The following is a 12384-nucleotide window of genomic DNA, read 5'->3' as shown; positions in this document are numbered from 1 at the left end:
TTATCTGGTTTGCTAGGTATGGGGCTCTCTGTGTGCCTCTTGCTTTATGAAAGAAGGTTTTATTGCATTTCCCCATACCTTTGCGGTGTTGTTGCATTAATTTAGATTGTTTACCCACAGTCCTTCATGGGAAATTAAACCAGGTCGTCTACATGGGAGGTACCAGTTCTCCCACTGTGCTATGTCAGCAGTGCTGCTATTCAGTTGAGAAGATGAAGCCTTTTCCTTGCAGCTGATGAGTGACTTTCCCCTCTCCATGTTGGCAGCGCCTTTTGCCGGCTTGACTAGCCACTCCTCTTCCTTCAGCGCCACATGGATTCAGCAATGTTTATTTGTGCACATTGAGGAAAAACCTTGATTCACCACACTAAGCAGAGCATCTCTAGGCTACAGTATGCCAAAACGTTTTTCAAATGGCTCAAAACACTATTAGATCATCCAATTTTACTAACAGCGTAAGTTGTAAAGAATGATTTGGCAAATAAATGATTAAAGCAGTGTACTCATTCCCCAGCCTAGGGATGGCCTGACTCCCTATGCTTAAAACGATCATTGGGAACGATCGCGTTTTACTGCGTTTTAAAATAAATTGCATTACTTTTGTCAACTTTATTGTTTGCGTTTTCACATGTTTGTATTGTGTTTTTATCCTTAATGTGTTTTTGTAGTAAGTGTGGGTAATGGACCAGTCCAGTCGTGTAAAATGTTTGTTGAAAGGTCAATTTGAAGGTCATGTCCGACAAAGAAGAAGTTATTTTGATAAGAAGGTTAAAAAGACAATCCTTCATAAAAACACATATGTCCTCCTGGAGTGTGGCATAAACCGAATAATTAGGACCGTATTAACAGCCTTTCTGTATTTAGGTTTAACCAGAAAACACTTAAACCCTCAGGGAGAAAATGTGTGCTTTTCAGGGGAAACACCATTTGCAGGTCTACTGGCTGCTTTTTATGCACTTTTCATTTGTTTAATTTGCTGTTGGGAGAGAACTACAAAAGTGGCAGCGATAAAATGAACCTGCCCAGATTGTGCTCCTGTTCCAAAAGCACATTTTTGTTCCCGCTTCATGGATAAGCTTCTCTGTAGAAAAGGCTGTGTCTGATTTTTTGTTTGCCTTTGATCGGTTCAGGCCTTGTACGGTGTAATGTAGCAAAACTTCCTATGCACCTTTTCTAAGCAACCCTTCCAAGCGCCACACCAACCCTCGACGAGTCCTTATTCCTCGGCTTTGCATGTTTTTGTATCATTTCATACAGCCAATTGACGTTCACCTATTGTTTTTACTGCAGTTTAGCAGTTTAAGTAAACTGCAGGGAAAAAAAGTTAATTTGGGACCAGCCTTTCCTAAACTTGCAGTGAAGCCGATGTGTAAAGAAAATGAAAACACGTGAGCAAACGGGTCCATGTAGGGTTGGGAAGAAGGTGCCAAATGAGAGGGTCGATATTGTTCTAAGCATAACAATGGAGGCAACTTTTTGAATGCATTGTAACACCCAGTTCTCTTCAATATGTAAAAGGGTAATACGTGAAACCACCTATTAACAGAATAGAAATAGGTTTTTGAAAGCACTCTCAAAACTGCAGAATTTGGAAGCAACAAACAGTGCCCACGGGATCCCCCCTCCCTCCAGAGCATTAGCCATAGTTCCAACTAATAGTTGTCATTTAGGACCATTGGGAACAATAAATGTAGGACTTATTCGGATATATCTTTAGTACTAGACATCCCTTGCACAGGCTCACCTCTCCAATAGTCTGTCCTTTTAACAAAGCAAGACTGTTGGACTTTCATAAGAGGGGATGGAGGCAGGAATGGGGATTATTAACTAGAAATACGATAGTCCACAAAGTGAAAAACTTGCGCTTTTATCACGGTCGTCTTTTCTCCTTACTTCCGGGAGAACCAAAACGTTACCCGAACGTGTAGCACTTAAATATACACGAGTTTTTCCATTTGCGCTGGAATGGCCTATTGTTGCTTCACAAATTGGGATTTGGAAACACGGGTGGGGGGGGGGGTGTGTGTGGAGATGTTTATACACTGTGGGGTGAAACAGAGCTCCTGAATGCCAGAAATAAAAAGCCCAGTGTGATTTGGGAAGTTCCATTGAAGTATAAGGCCAGCACAGAAATGGTGATGTCAGACATGAGGCTTATTGAACCAAAAACCGGCACAATCTCAAATGAAAAAGTGGGATAGAATCTCAAAACTGCTAAGATGTGCGCAACGCATTTCAGCAAGGAAAAGAAAGATATGTGGCTGTCAATCCTGTTTTGCTAAATCCATGGAGAGCTGCACTTTTACTTAAAGAGACAGATAGCGGTGTGTACATTATCTTCAATGTAATGCCAGCTTGTGCTCAAGTCCTCTCAAGTGAAACCAAGCTCATCGCAATTATAAGAAATAAAAAGAACTTCCTTTTTCCTCATCCAAATGACAGTATGCTAAGAGAAGTGCTCAATAGACTTTCTGGGTTTGAACATGGTTTTCTCATATAACCTTCCTCTACATATGGACAATCCAGACGTGACATTCATGTATTTAGCAACTGTGAGATTGAAGAAGTCCATTACATATGGATGGATATAAGGACCAGGTGCCTTATAAAATGTCATGTAAAATGTATAGTGTTTGAGTTTAAAAGCCATTGCTTGCAGAATTTTACATGCAGCCGGTCATTTCTCCTAAAGATGAAACTTAACCTCCAAGACCTTTCCTCTGCTGATCCTGGAGAGGGAGGTCTGGTTGTCAAAGAAAAAAAACTGGAGTTTGGGGTAAAAGAAAAATACAAATGATTGCATAAAAGGGGCAGCGTATATGCCACAACGGTCATTCAGACTTTTATTATTAAAAGGTGACAGTAACCCCATTACCGTAATAGCATTTCTGATGATTTTATCTACTTAGATTCACATGCTGTGCATATAGTCAGACATCTACTGGTAATCGCAGAGTATTGCATCTTGTCTTTCGAGGATCAAAAGGGCACATCGACATGGGCGTGCCTGTAACACTATCCCTAACGTGACTTGTAGTGTACCCAAAAACCCTCACGCGTCGAGGTCCCTCCGCTTGTATTTTTTCTTCTGCCATGAGGGAGCCTTAAGACTATCGTGAGTGACTAATGAGAGAGAGAAGTAGTAGTAAGATGTCTATGTTCCTTCAATCCGAGCGGGGAGGCAGGGAGGGCGCATGTGAATCCAAGCAGACACAGTCATCACAAATGCTATAACAGTAAGTAAAGCATGTCTTCTGATGCTTGTTAATCTGCTTAGAATCACATGCTGTGCATAGACTAGTGAGCAGTACCCGGGTTGGAGGAGGTAGGTGATAAGGAACAGTAGTGAAGATATGTCTTCGTACCGCTTGTCCCACCTGAGAATCAGACCTAGAGGAAGTATCCAGGCAGTAGTATTTTGTAAAGGTGTGTACAGAACTCCAGGTTGCCGCCTTGCAAGACATTTGCAATGAATGCTATGGAAGCCCCAGTGCCCAGAGTAGAGAGTGCTCTAGGCTTGAAGGGCCGATCTTGGCAAGAGAGAAACAGAGTGATGCAATTGTCAATCCACTTAGAGATGGCTGATTTAGAGACGGGGTCCCATTCTCTACCAGCTACCACCGAGACAAAAAACTGGTTGGTTTTTCTTAGTGGTCTAGTTTTTTACAGATAATATATGACAGCCCTGCGCACATCAAGTGTGTGTAGGTTTCCTTCTGGCATATTAGTGGGGTTCTGGAAAAAAAGTGGATAGTTCTATTGATTGGTTCAAATGGAACTTGGAAATTAATTTGGGCGCAAACCGTGGTTGAGTGCGCAGAACCACCTTATCTTTGTGGATAGTGTCAAAAGGGTCTAGAACTGAAAGGGCCTGTAGTTCAATTACTCTTCTTATTGAAGTGACTGCCACCAGGAAGGCGGTCTCGTGAGTGCTTTAAGGCTAGCCGTATGCATCGGTTCACATAGAGATCCCATAACTCTAGTTAGTACCACATTTAGGTACCATCTGGGAGCCGGATTTGAAATAGGGGGATGAAGTCTTTTAACCCCTTCCATGAAAGCCTTAATCACTGGGATCTTCCACCACAAGACCTTTCTCTGGGACGTGGTGGACGCTGAAAGTGCGGATAAGTGAACCTTCAGGGAATTAAAAACCAGGCCCGAGTTCAGTAGACGAGTCAAGCATAATACAATATGTGTTGGTGAACAGTCTATAGGACTGATGCTCTTGAAATTACACAAGATGACAGAGTTTCCATTTATTGGAGTAGCAATGTCTGGTGATTGACTTTCCTGCCTCTTTAAGTATGTCCATGCATCTCTGAGGAAGTTGGAGGTGCCAAGTTGAGAGCTTGAGGGCATGGGTGTAGTGTCTCCCACTTGTCCTGTGACAGCATGTTGTATGGGCAAGGTAGTTTCATTGGAGGGGAGATTGACATCGCCATCAGATGGGAGAACCAGGGTTGGTGGGCCCACATTGGGCCACCAATATCATTGTGACTGGTTCCTGGTGCATCTTGTGCACAATCTTGTTGAGTAGGGCAGTCGGGAGTATGGGGGGGAATTGGGAAAAGCATAAATAATTTTCCCTGACCAGGTTATACACAGACTGGTCCCCTTGGAATGGTTCTGAGGGTACCTGGACGCGTAATCTGGGCATTGTGAGTTCTCCAGAGTTGCGAACAAGTCGATCTCTAGGAAGCACCATTCTGTGAAAACATTGGAGACTATGTCTTTGTGTAGTCAATATCCGTACTCTGTGGGTAGCGGGAAGTCTCTGCGGAGTATGTCCGCCAGAAGATTGAGTTCCCCTGGAACCTGTTGAGACAGGAGGAACATCTTGTGTTTGAGAGCCCACTTCCATATGCTCTGGGACAGTTTGGATAACCCCAGAGAGATTTCCCCCTTTGCTTGTTCAGGTAATACATGGCCGTGGTACTGTCCGTGAGGACTCGTACAGTCTTCTCCTGTAACTGTGTCTGAAAGGCCTTCAGGGCTGATAACAGCTCCAACAGATTTATGTGGTTGGACGCTACTGCTGGGGCCCAAACGCTGTGCCCAGTCTGCTGGAGGAGGTGAGCTTCCCCCCCCACTCTTTCATAGGGCGCATGCGCAATCGTGCGCCTGGGACTAAACAAATGCAAGAGGCCATAATTCCTAAAAGTTGCATGGCTTTGCATACCGTCATTTCCAGAATGGCTAAAAATATTGAGGGATTTGAAACCGCATGTTTTGAACCCTTTCTTTGGAGGGGAAGACAAAGCCGTCTTCTGTCTGAATCAGAGCCCCCAGAAATTGACTTGGCTGGACTTCTTGTTTATTGAGAATCGCAAACTGAAGAGTAGATCTATAGTCTTTTGGGTATTTGAAAGGCATGTCCCGTACGAATCCCCTGTTATGAGCCAGTCGTCGAGGTAAGGATTAACTGGGATGGATTGCCTGCGCAGGTGAGCCACCGCTACTGCCAGCACCTTTGTAAATACCCTTGGGGCTGAGTCAATGTCGAAGTGAAGGTCCTTGAACTGATAGCGCTTATCCTCTATCATGAACCAGAGGTATTTTCTGTGCGCCAGCAACATTGAAATATGAAAAGTATGCATCTTTCATGCCCAATGTTGCCATGTAATACCCCTGTATTAGTAGTGGGATTACCTCCTGCAATGTCAATATTCAAAACTTTTGTGGTTTGACTAATTTGTTTGTTGGGCGCAAATCTAGCACAGGGCGCATGGTGAGATCCTTTTTGGGTACAAGGAAGTACACTGAATCAATACCCTCGTTTACCTGTGGAACGTGGACGACTTAGATTGCGCACTTTTCCTGCAGGATCCCGACCTCTTGCAGTAGGATTTTCAGATGTTCTGGTGACAACCGCCTGGTCTTCCGAGGTCGGCATCAAGGTGGTTGGCTGAACTCTATACAGTAACCGTGGGTGGCGGTCTTGAGCACCCACTGTTCTGTGTTAATTCCCTCCCATGCGTGGAAGAATGTTGTTAACCGTCCCCCGACCGGGGAGGCATGGGAGGGGACCCGGATCGGTGAGCCATTTGTGATTGGAGACCGGGGAGCCTCTAGGGGGTGGTGCTTCTACCCCTTATTTTGCCACGGCGCTGTCCTCTAGATAGATATTGGTTTCAGGCAGTTGACCCCTGTCCTGAGGACCTTGTGTTTCTTGTGCCATACTGATTGTGAGGGGAACAAGGGAAAGATTGTCAGTGAAAGGAGCAGCGAGAGCTTCCACCTCGCTGCTGAAAGGGCCTTTGATTTATCTGGTTTAAGGACTTCATAGTCTTGTGTTCTTTCTTTGTGGTTTCTGGTTCATCTACCGCTTTACCAGGTTAGACTCCTCCACCGGTTTGTTAATGAGGGCCGCCTGAGTTTCTGGTTTGAACCCCAAACTTTTCAACCATGCGTGCCTCTTCAATAGGGTACCTTGGGCCAGAGTTCTCCCTGCTTGCTCTGCAGCATCTAGGGTATTCTTAAGAATGTTATGATTCACCTGCCTCCCCTCAGACACAATCGCCAGCAGGCGTGACCGTGTTGGTTCAGGGACCTTGTGGAGCAGATTTCACTGAAAGTCACTGTAGCTGTCCAACAACATGGTATTGTTGGCAATTCTGGGGGAATAGGCTGCCGCAGTTGTGACACGCTTCCCCAGGGCATACAACTTTTTGCAGTCCTTGTCTGGTGGTGCTGCGCCCATGGACAAGGGTACGCCTGCTCTTTTCCTGGTCCTAGTGACCATTAGGAATCTGGCGTGGCATGTCCCCGAATGTAGAGGGTTTGTAAGTAAAGGGCGAAAACGCATCTCCACCCGTGGGTTCACAGCTAGTTTGCGATGGTGTTAGCAAAGAAGGAGCGATACGCTGTTTAATGGAGTTCAGTAAGGGTATAGCCTGGCTTGCTGGTGGTTTCTCCTTCAGAATATCCTCCACGAAGTCGTGTCTAGCACTGCTTCTTGCGTGGCAATCTGAAAATGTTCGGCAGCTTTCTTTAGGATAGCATTAAATGCCATCTGGTCATCTATGGGAGATGCCTCTCTGAGAGGTGAGGGAGGGTCCATGCCCAATTTGTCTGGATCATATGTATTGGTTGGTGACAGCCATGGCGCATATTCCGCTGGCTGCTCATCCATCCAATCTGGTGCCTGGTCAATAGGGTCCTCAAAGGGATCATTTTTCTGAACATACGGGTCCTGAGGAACCTCCTCTGGTTCAGTCAAGTCAAACATCGCCTCATGAAGGGGGCAGGTGGTCCTTTGAAATTTAGATACAGTATGGTACAGGTCTTCTTCACTAGGCCTCTTAGGTGTGGCGGGGGGGGTGTTCTCCTTTTGGGGGTCTGAGTGCTTAGTGCGTCTATCTGCAAGAGTCTTAGCCAGGGGTTGGTGACCTTCATAATAGTCTTCCTGCCTTTCTCGGCGTGTGGATATCCCTCAACCTGTCTTTAGACTTATTAGCCGCAGAAACAGTCTTTTTGAGACTCTTGCATATGTTCCGCATCTCTGGGAGATGTTTCAACTATTCTAGTGGGTTTGCTGCAGTCTTCGACGTTGCAGGTGCTCTCTGCGTCATCGTGCTCTGAAGAGGCGTCTCAACACTCTTATGACTCTTGGTGCCGACGCCCTTGTCAGTAGAATCCCTGGCGCATGCCACTTAGGAGGTTGCAGGGAGGGCTGCCAACCCTGCGGATCGGCGAGTTCCGTCGAGGAAATCGACGTACCCGTTGGCGTATTTCAGCGACCCAACGAGTCCTTCGGGGTGGGGGGGTGTGTTTACCTTTGTGAGTAGCGTGTGCGTCCCCGTCACCGGGGGAGGGGGAATGCACTCCCCATAGCAGAACCGATGGCCTGCCTGCCGGGGACGGACGGCTCGGAGCGTGGCTGCTCTGGAGATAGGTCAATGGCATCTATGTTGGAGCCACGGCTGTCGCTCAATTCCTCGTCATTCTCGGCACCTGTGGTGGCGGGGGAGCTACCCTCGGCCTGCATCATGGCGTAGGCCGCCCACCATTTAACTCGCTGTTCTTTAATCGTCTTAGGACGCAAGAGCTGGCAAGACCAACATGACACCTTGTGGTGATCGAGGGAGACACTTATTGCACCTCTGGTGCGTGTCCTTCCAAGGTACTTGCCTTTACAAGGACAAAATTAAAAAAAGGTGTCCTGTCCGTAGCTCAGGGTTTTAAGAGAAATAGAGCCCCAGACCCCACTCTCCCCACTGTATATGCCGACCACAATATGAGGGAACTCTACGCGTGAGGTATTTTGGGTACACTACATGCCACCTTAGGGATAGTGTAACAGGCACGCCCAAGCCAACGTCCCCTTTCGATCCTCAAAAGACCAAGATGTAATACTCCGCGATTACCACTAGATGTCAGACTATAAGCACAGCATGTGATTCTAAGCAGATTCACAAGCATCAGAACTAAAGTTATTAATGAAAATTTGATTTGGGCCTTCCATTGATTCAGAGAGATTTGAAAGTTGGTGTGAGGGTGAAGGACAAAACATGGGAACTATGAAATGCAACCTTGGACGCTAACATTCCCACCAATTACAGGCCAATCACCACGGTGCCATTTCTCTTATAAATTCTTGATCGAGCGGCATATCTCAGATCCAAGATTACCTCGAAACCAACAACCTCCTGGGTCTAAGGCAAACGGGCTTCCGCCCTCGCCATGGCACAGAAACTGCGCTGTTAAGACTTAAAAACGCAAATAGAAGACTTAAAAGACAAGGGCAAATTGGTGCTTTTACTCTTATTAGACCTTTCCGCAGCATTTGACTTAGTCAATCATCAAATACTCTGCCACCACCTCAAAACTGCGGCCAACTTCTCTGAGAAAGCTACAGCCTGGATTACCTCCTTCCTGGACAACAGATCCAGGAGGGTCTTCTCCCATACCGCCACTGCTGAACCTTCCCCTGTCACATGTGGAGTCCCAAGGATCATGTGTGTCCCCAACACTCTACAATGTCTTCACAAAACCTCTATTTGACAAACTGGACCGCATGGGCGTCACGTACACTAATTACTCTGATGACACCCAAATACTTATTCCCATTACAGGTGACTACAAAACTGACTTCCTAGCTATCAACGCCATTTATCAAGTCATCCAGGCCTGGATGGCGCAGCATGAACTGTGCTTAAACAACGAGAAAACTGAGCTCCTCATCTTCCGCTCACCCCATAAACTCAGTAAACCTGACTCCTCATTCAAGTCCTTTACCATCGATGGTAACTCCATCAAAGTGGCCAAGGACACCAAGACACTAGTTATGTACCTCGATTCCACCCTCTCCTTAACTAGACAAACCAATGCAGTCTCCTCAGCCGCATCTTACACATGCAAGCTCATCACAGGCTGCCGCCGCCCCGACGATAGTATTTCTATCTCCAGCCAACTGCACTACCATAGCCAGGACCTTGGTCCTATCCAAAATCGACTATTGCAATGCCCTCTATCTAGATACCAACCAATGCAACATCAGAAAACTCCAAATGATTCAAAATAATGCTATTAGTTTAGTTTAGTTTATTTATTTGTACCGCGCACCGAACCCTGGGGTAGCTGGGCGCCGGAGACTTAGAAACAGTTACAGCATGGCAAAAATATACAATACAGACTGTGATAAAACAACAACGGTGTAGCAGACCGGGTTACAGGTGGTCAACAGAGGCATGCAGAGAGGAGGTGCATTAAGCAGCGTTTTTGTTGGAAAGCCATGTTTTTGTTTTGGCTCTAAAAGTCCAAAATGAGGGTTCTGCTCTAAGGTATGGTGGCATAGCGTTCCATAGTTTGGCAGCTAGGACCGGGAAGCTGGCGCCACCTGCTTTTTTTAGGGAGAATTTGGGAACGGAAAGGCAATGTGCGTATGGTGTTCTAGTTGGTCTAGTTGAGGTGTGGTTGTGGAACTTGTCTGCCAGGTATTTGGGTGCGTCATTAGAGCGGCATTTATGGACGATGACGAGGGATCTGAGGGTGATTCTGTCTCGTACTGGGAGCCAGTGAGCATCTTGTCTGAAGCTGGAGATGTGGGCGTTTCGTGGGATACTGAGGGCGGCTCTGATGGCATTATTTTGAAGTACCTGTAGTTTGTTCAGGTTGTGTTCTGATGAGCCAAGAAAGAGGGTATTGCAGTAATCAATTTTTGAGAGCACTAACGCTCTGGCTAGTGTAATGCAGCTGGAAGGTGATAGGAAAGGTTTGCAGGCGTTGATGAGCTTATTGGTGTAAGCTGTTGAAGAGGCAGTTGCGTTCACCTGTCTTTTGAGCGAGAGAGTAGAGTCTAGATAAACCCCAAGGGTTTTAATTTCTTTGGCTACTGTGATTAGGTTACCGTCTATGTTGATGGACGCGTAACGGGGGTCTAGTTTGTTTAGTCGATGTTGGGAGCCGACAATGAGGATCTCAGTTTTCTCGTCGTTGAGGCATAGGCCGTGCTCTGCCATCCAAGCTTGGATCTCTAAATAAAGGTTGTTGATTCTGGTGGAGTCCTCGTCGTAGCACCCTGATAGGGTGATGAGAACCTGGGTATCGTCAGCATAGTTTGTGTATGTGACACCTAGGTTATCTAGGCGGTCAAACAATAGCTTTGTGAAGATATTGTATAGGGTCGGCGAGACGCACGAGCCTTGAGGAACGCCGCAGGTGATGGGGACAGGGAGTGCTGATGCCCCTGGGGAGAAGACCCGGGTGGTTCGGTTGGTTAGGAAGGACTGGATCCAGGCAGTCGCCTGGTTAGAGAAGGCCGCTGAGGTCATCAGATGTTCTGTGAGGATCTGATGGTCGACGAGGTCGAAGGCAGCTGATAGATCTAGCAGTAGGAGAATGGCTAGATTACCCTTGTCCTTTGCCTCGTCCATCTGGATTTTTAGGTCCAGTAGGGCTGACTCTGTTCCATGCCTTGGCCTGAAGCCGGATTGTCTGAGACCCAGGAGGTTGTTGTCTTCCAGGTGCTTCTGTATTTGCAGGTAGGCCACTCTGTCTAGGATCTTTAGGATGTAGGGAACGGTGGTGATTGGCCTGTAATTAGTTGGGTTATTGGGGTCTAGATTAGGTTTTTTTAGAAGTGGCATGACCCAGGCCTCCTTGAGGCTGCTGGGCACTGAGCTTGATTTGAAGGATGCATTGATGAGGGCTGTTATGAAGGGGGCCAGAGTGTTGGCGCCTTCTTGGATGATGGGAGCTGGGCATGAGTCCCCTTGGCATCTAGAGGGCTTGAGGCCCTTAATGATGCTTTCTACTTCTTTAGTGGAAACTGGTAAGGAGAAGGGGGGGCAAGTAGGTGTTTTTGGGGTGGTGGACGGAGGATGGTTTGTTTTTTTGGAAAGGCTGAGCTTTTTCTGTTCGATTTTGGATTGTAACATGGTGATTTTGTCTGCTAGGGCTTTTTGAATCCTCTCACACCAGTCTGCATCTTTCACGCAGGTTTCAGCCAGAGTGGGGGGGGATTCGAGTTCCCTGAGGATATTGAAAAGCTCTTTTGTTTTGGATTTGGCGCTCTCAATTCTGTTATCATATGTCTCTTTTTTGGCCTTAAGGATAGCAGTTTTGTAGGTGGTGGCTGCTATCGAGAGTTGAGTTTTGTTGGAGAGGTTGGGCATTTTTCTCCAGGTGGCTTCTGCGGCTCGTTTGGAGTTTCGGAGGATTTTTAGCTCTGGTGTGAACCATTTGTTCATATGGGCTGCCGGTTTGGCTTTGGTGAGTTGGAGTGGGGCGATGGTGTCTACTGCTGATTCTAACGTTTTGTTGTAGAGGTCAGCGAGTTTCTCCGCATCTAGGTTGGCGTAGTTTGTAGGGGTACAGATATTGTCTATAAGTGGGCAGAGGTTTTGTAAGGTAATGTTGCGGTTGTTTCTGGTGAGGGTTTGGGGGATGGTAGGGGTTGGAGAGTTTGGTTGTGATTTCCCTTGGATGGAGAAGGAGATGGCGTGGTGGTCAGACCAAGCAGTTTGCTCGTTTTTTGTGATGGTCGTAGAGCAGTTGAGATCCGCTAGCCAGTCCAAGGTCCTGCCTTTGTTGTGGGTAGGGTCTGTGATTCTGAGCTTGAACCCTAGTTGGGAGATGGTGCTTTCCAGGGAGAGTGCATTGGTATCGTTTGGGTCGCCGAGACCGAGGTTGAGGTCACCAAGAAGGATAATTTGAGATCCTGTTTTGGTGTTGGTGGTCAAGAGGTCAGATATCTCTTCCTCAAATGTGGTGATGGGGCCTGGGGGTCTGTAAAGGAGGTGTAATAGTATGGTTTGTGTGGCAGAGAGTTGGAGCTTTGCTGACAGAAGTTCTGCAGATCGGAAGCTGGGCGGAGGGATTAATCTAAGTCCAAGGGATGTTTTAGCGATGAAGGCTACTCCTCCTCCTTTACCTAGGTCC

At 46.8% G+C, this 12384-nt stretch overlaps 1 protein-coding gene across 2 annotated transcripts in view; it reads right to left on the bottom strand.

The window, feature by feature from the left end:
* Window positions 1-12384, bottom strand: part of RNASEH2A (ribonuclease H2 subunit A) — a 222502-nt gene that overhangs the window by 23320 nt on the left and 186798 nt on the right. The gene's annotated exons all lie outside the window — the stretch shown is intronic.

This window comes from Ambystoma mexicanum, chromosome 3q (assembly GCF_040938575.1).
Source record: "Ambystoma mexicanum isolate Mex_15411 chromosome 3q, UKY_AmexF1_1, whole genome shotgun sequence".
In the NCBI taxonomy this organism is placed as follows: domain Eukaryota; kingdom Metazoa; phylum Chordata; class Amphibia; order Caudata; family Ambystomatidae; genus Ambystoma; species Ambystoma mexicanum.
The sequence above is the reverse complement of the archived record's forward strand: the minus strand, read 5'-3'. Positions and strand labels throughout refer to the sequence as shown.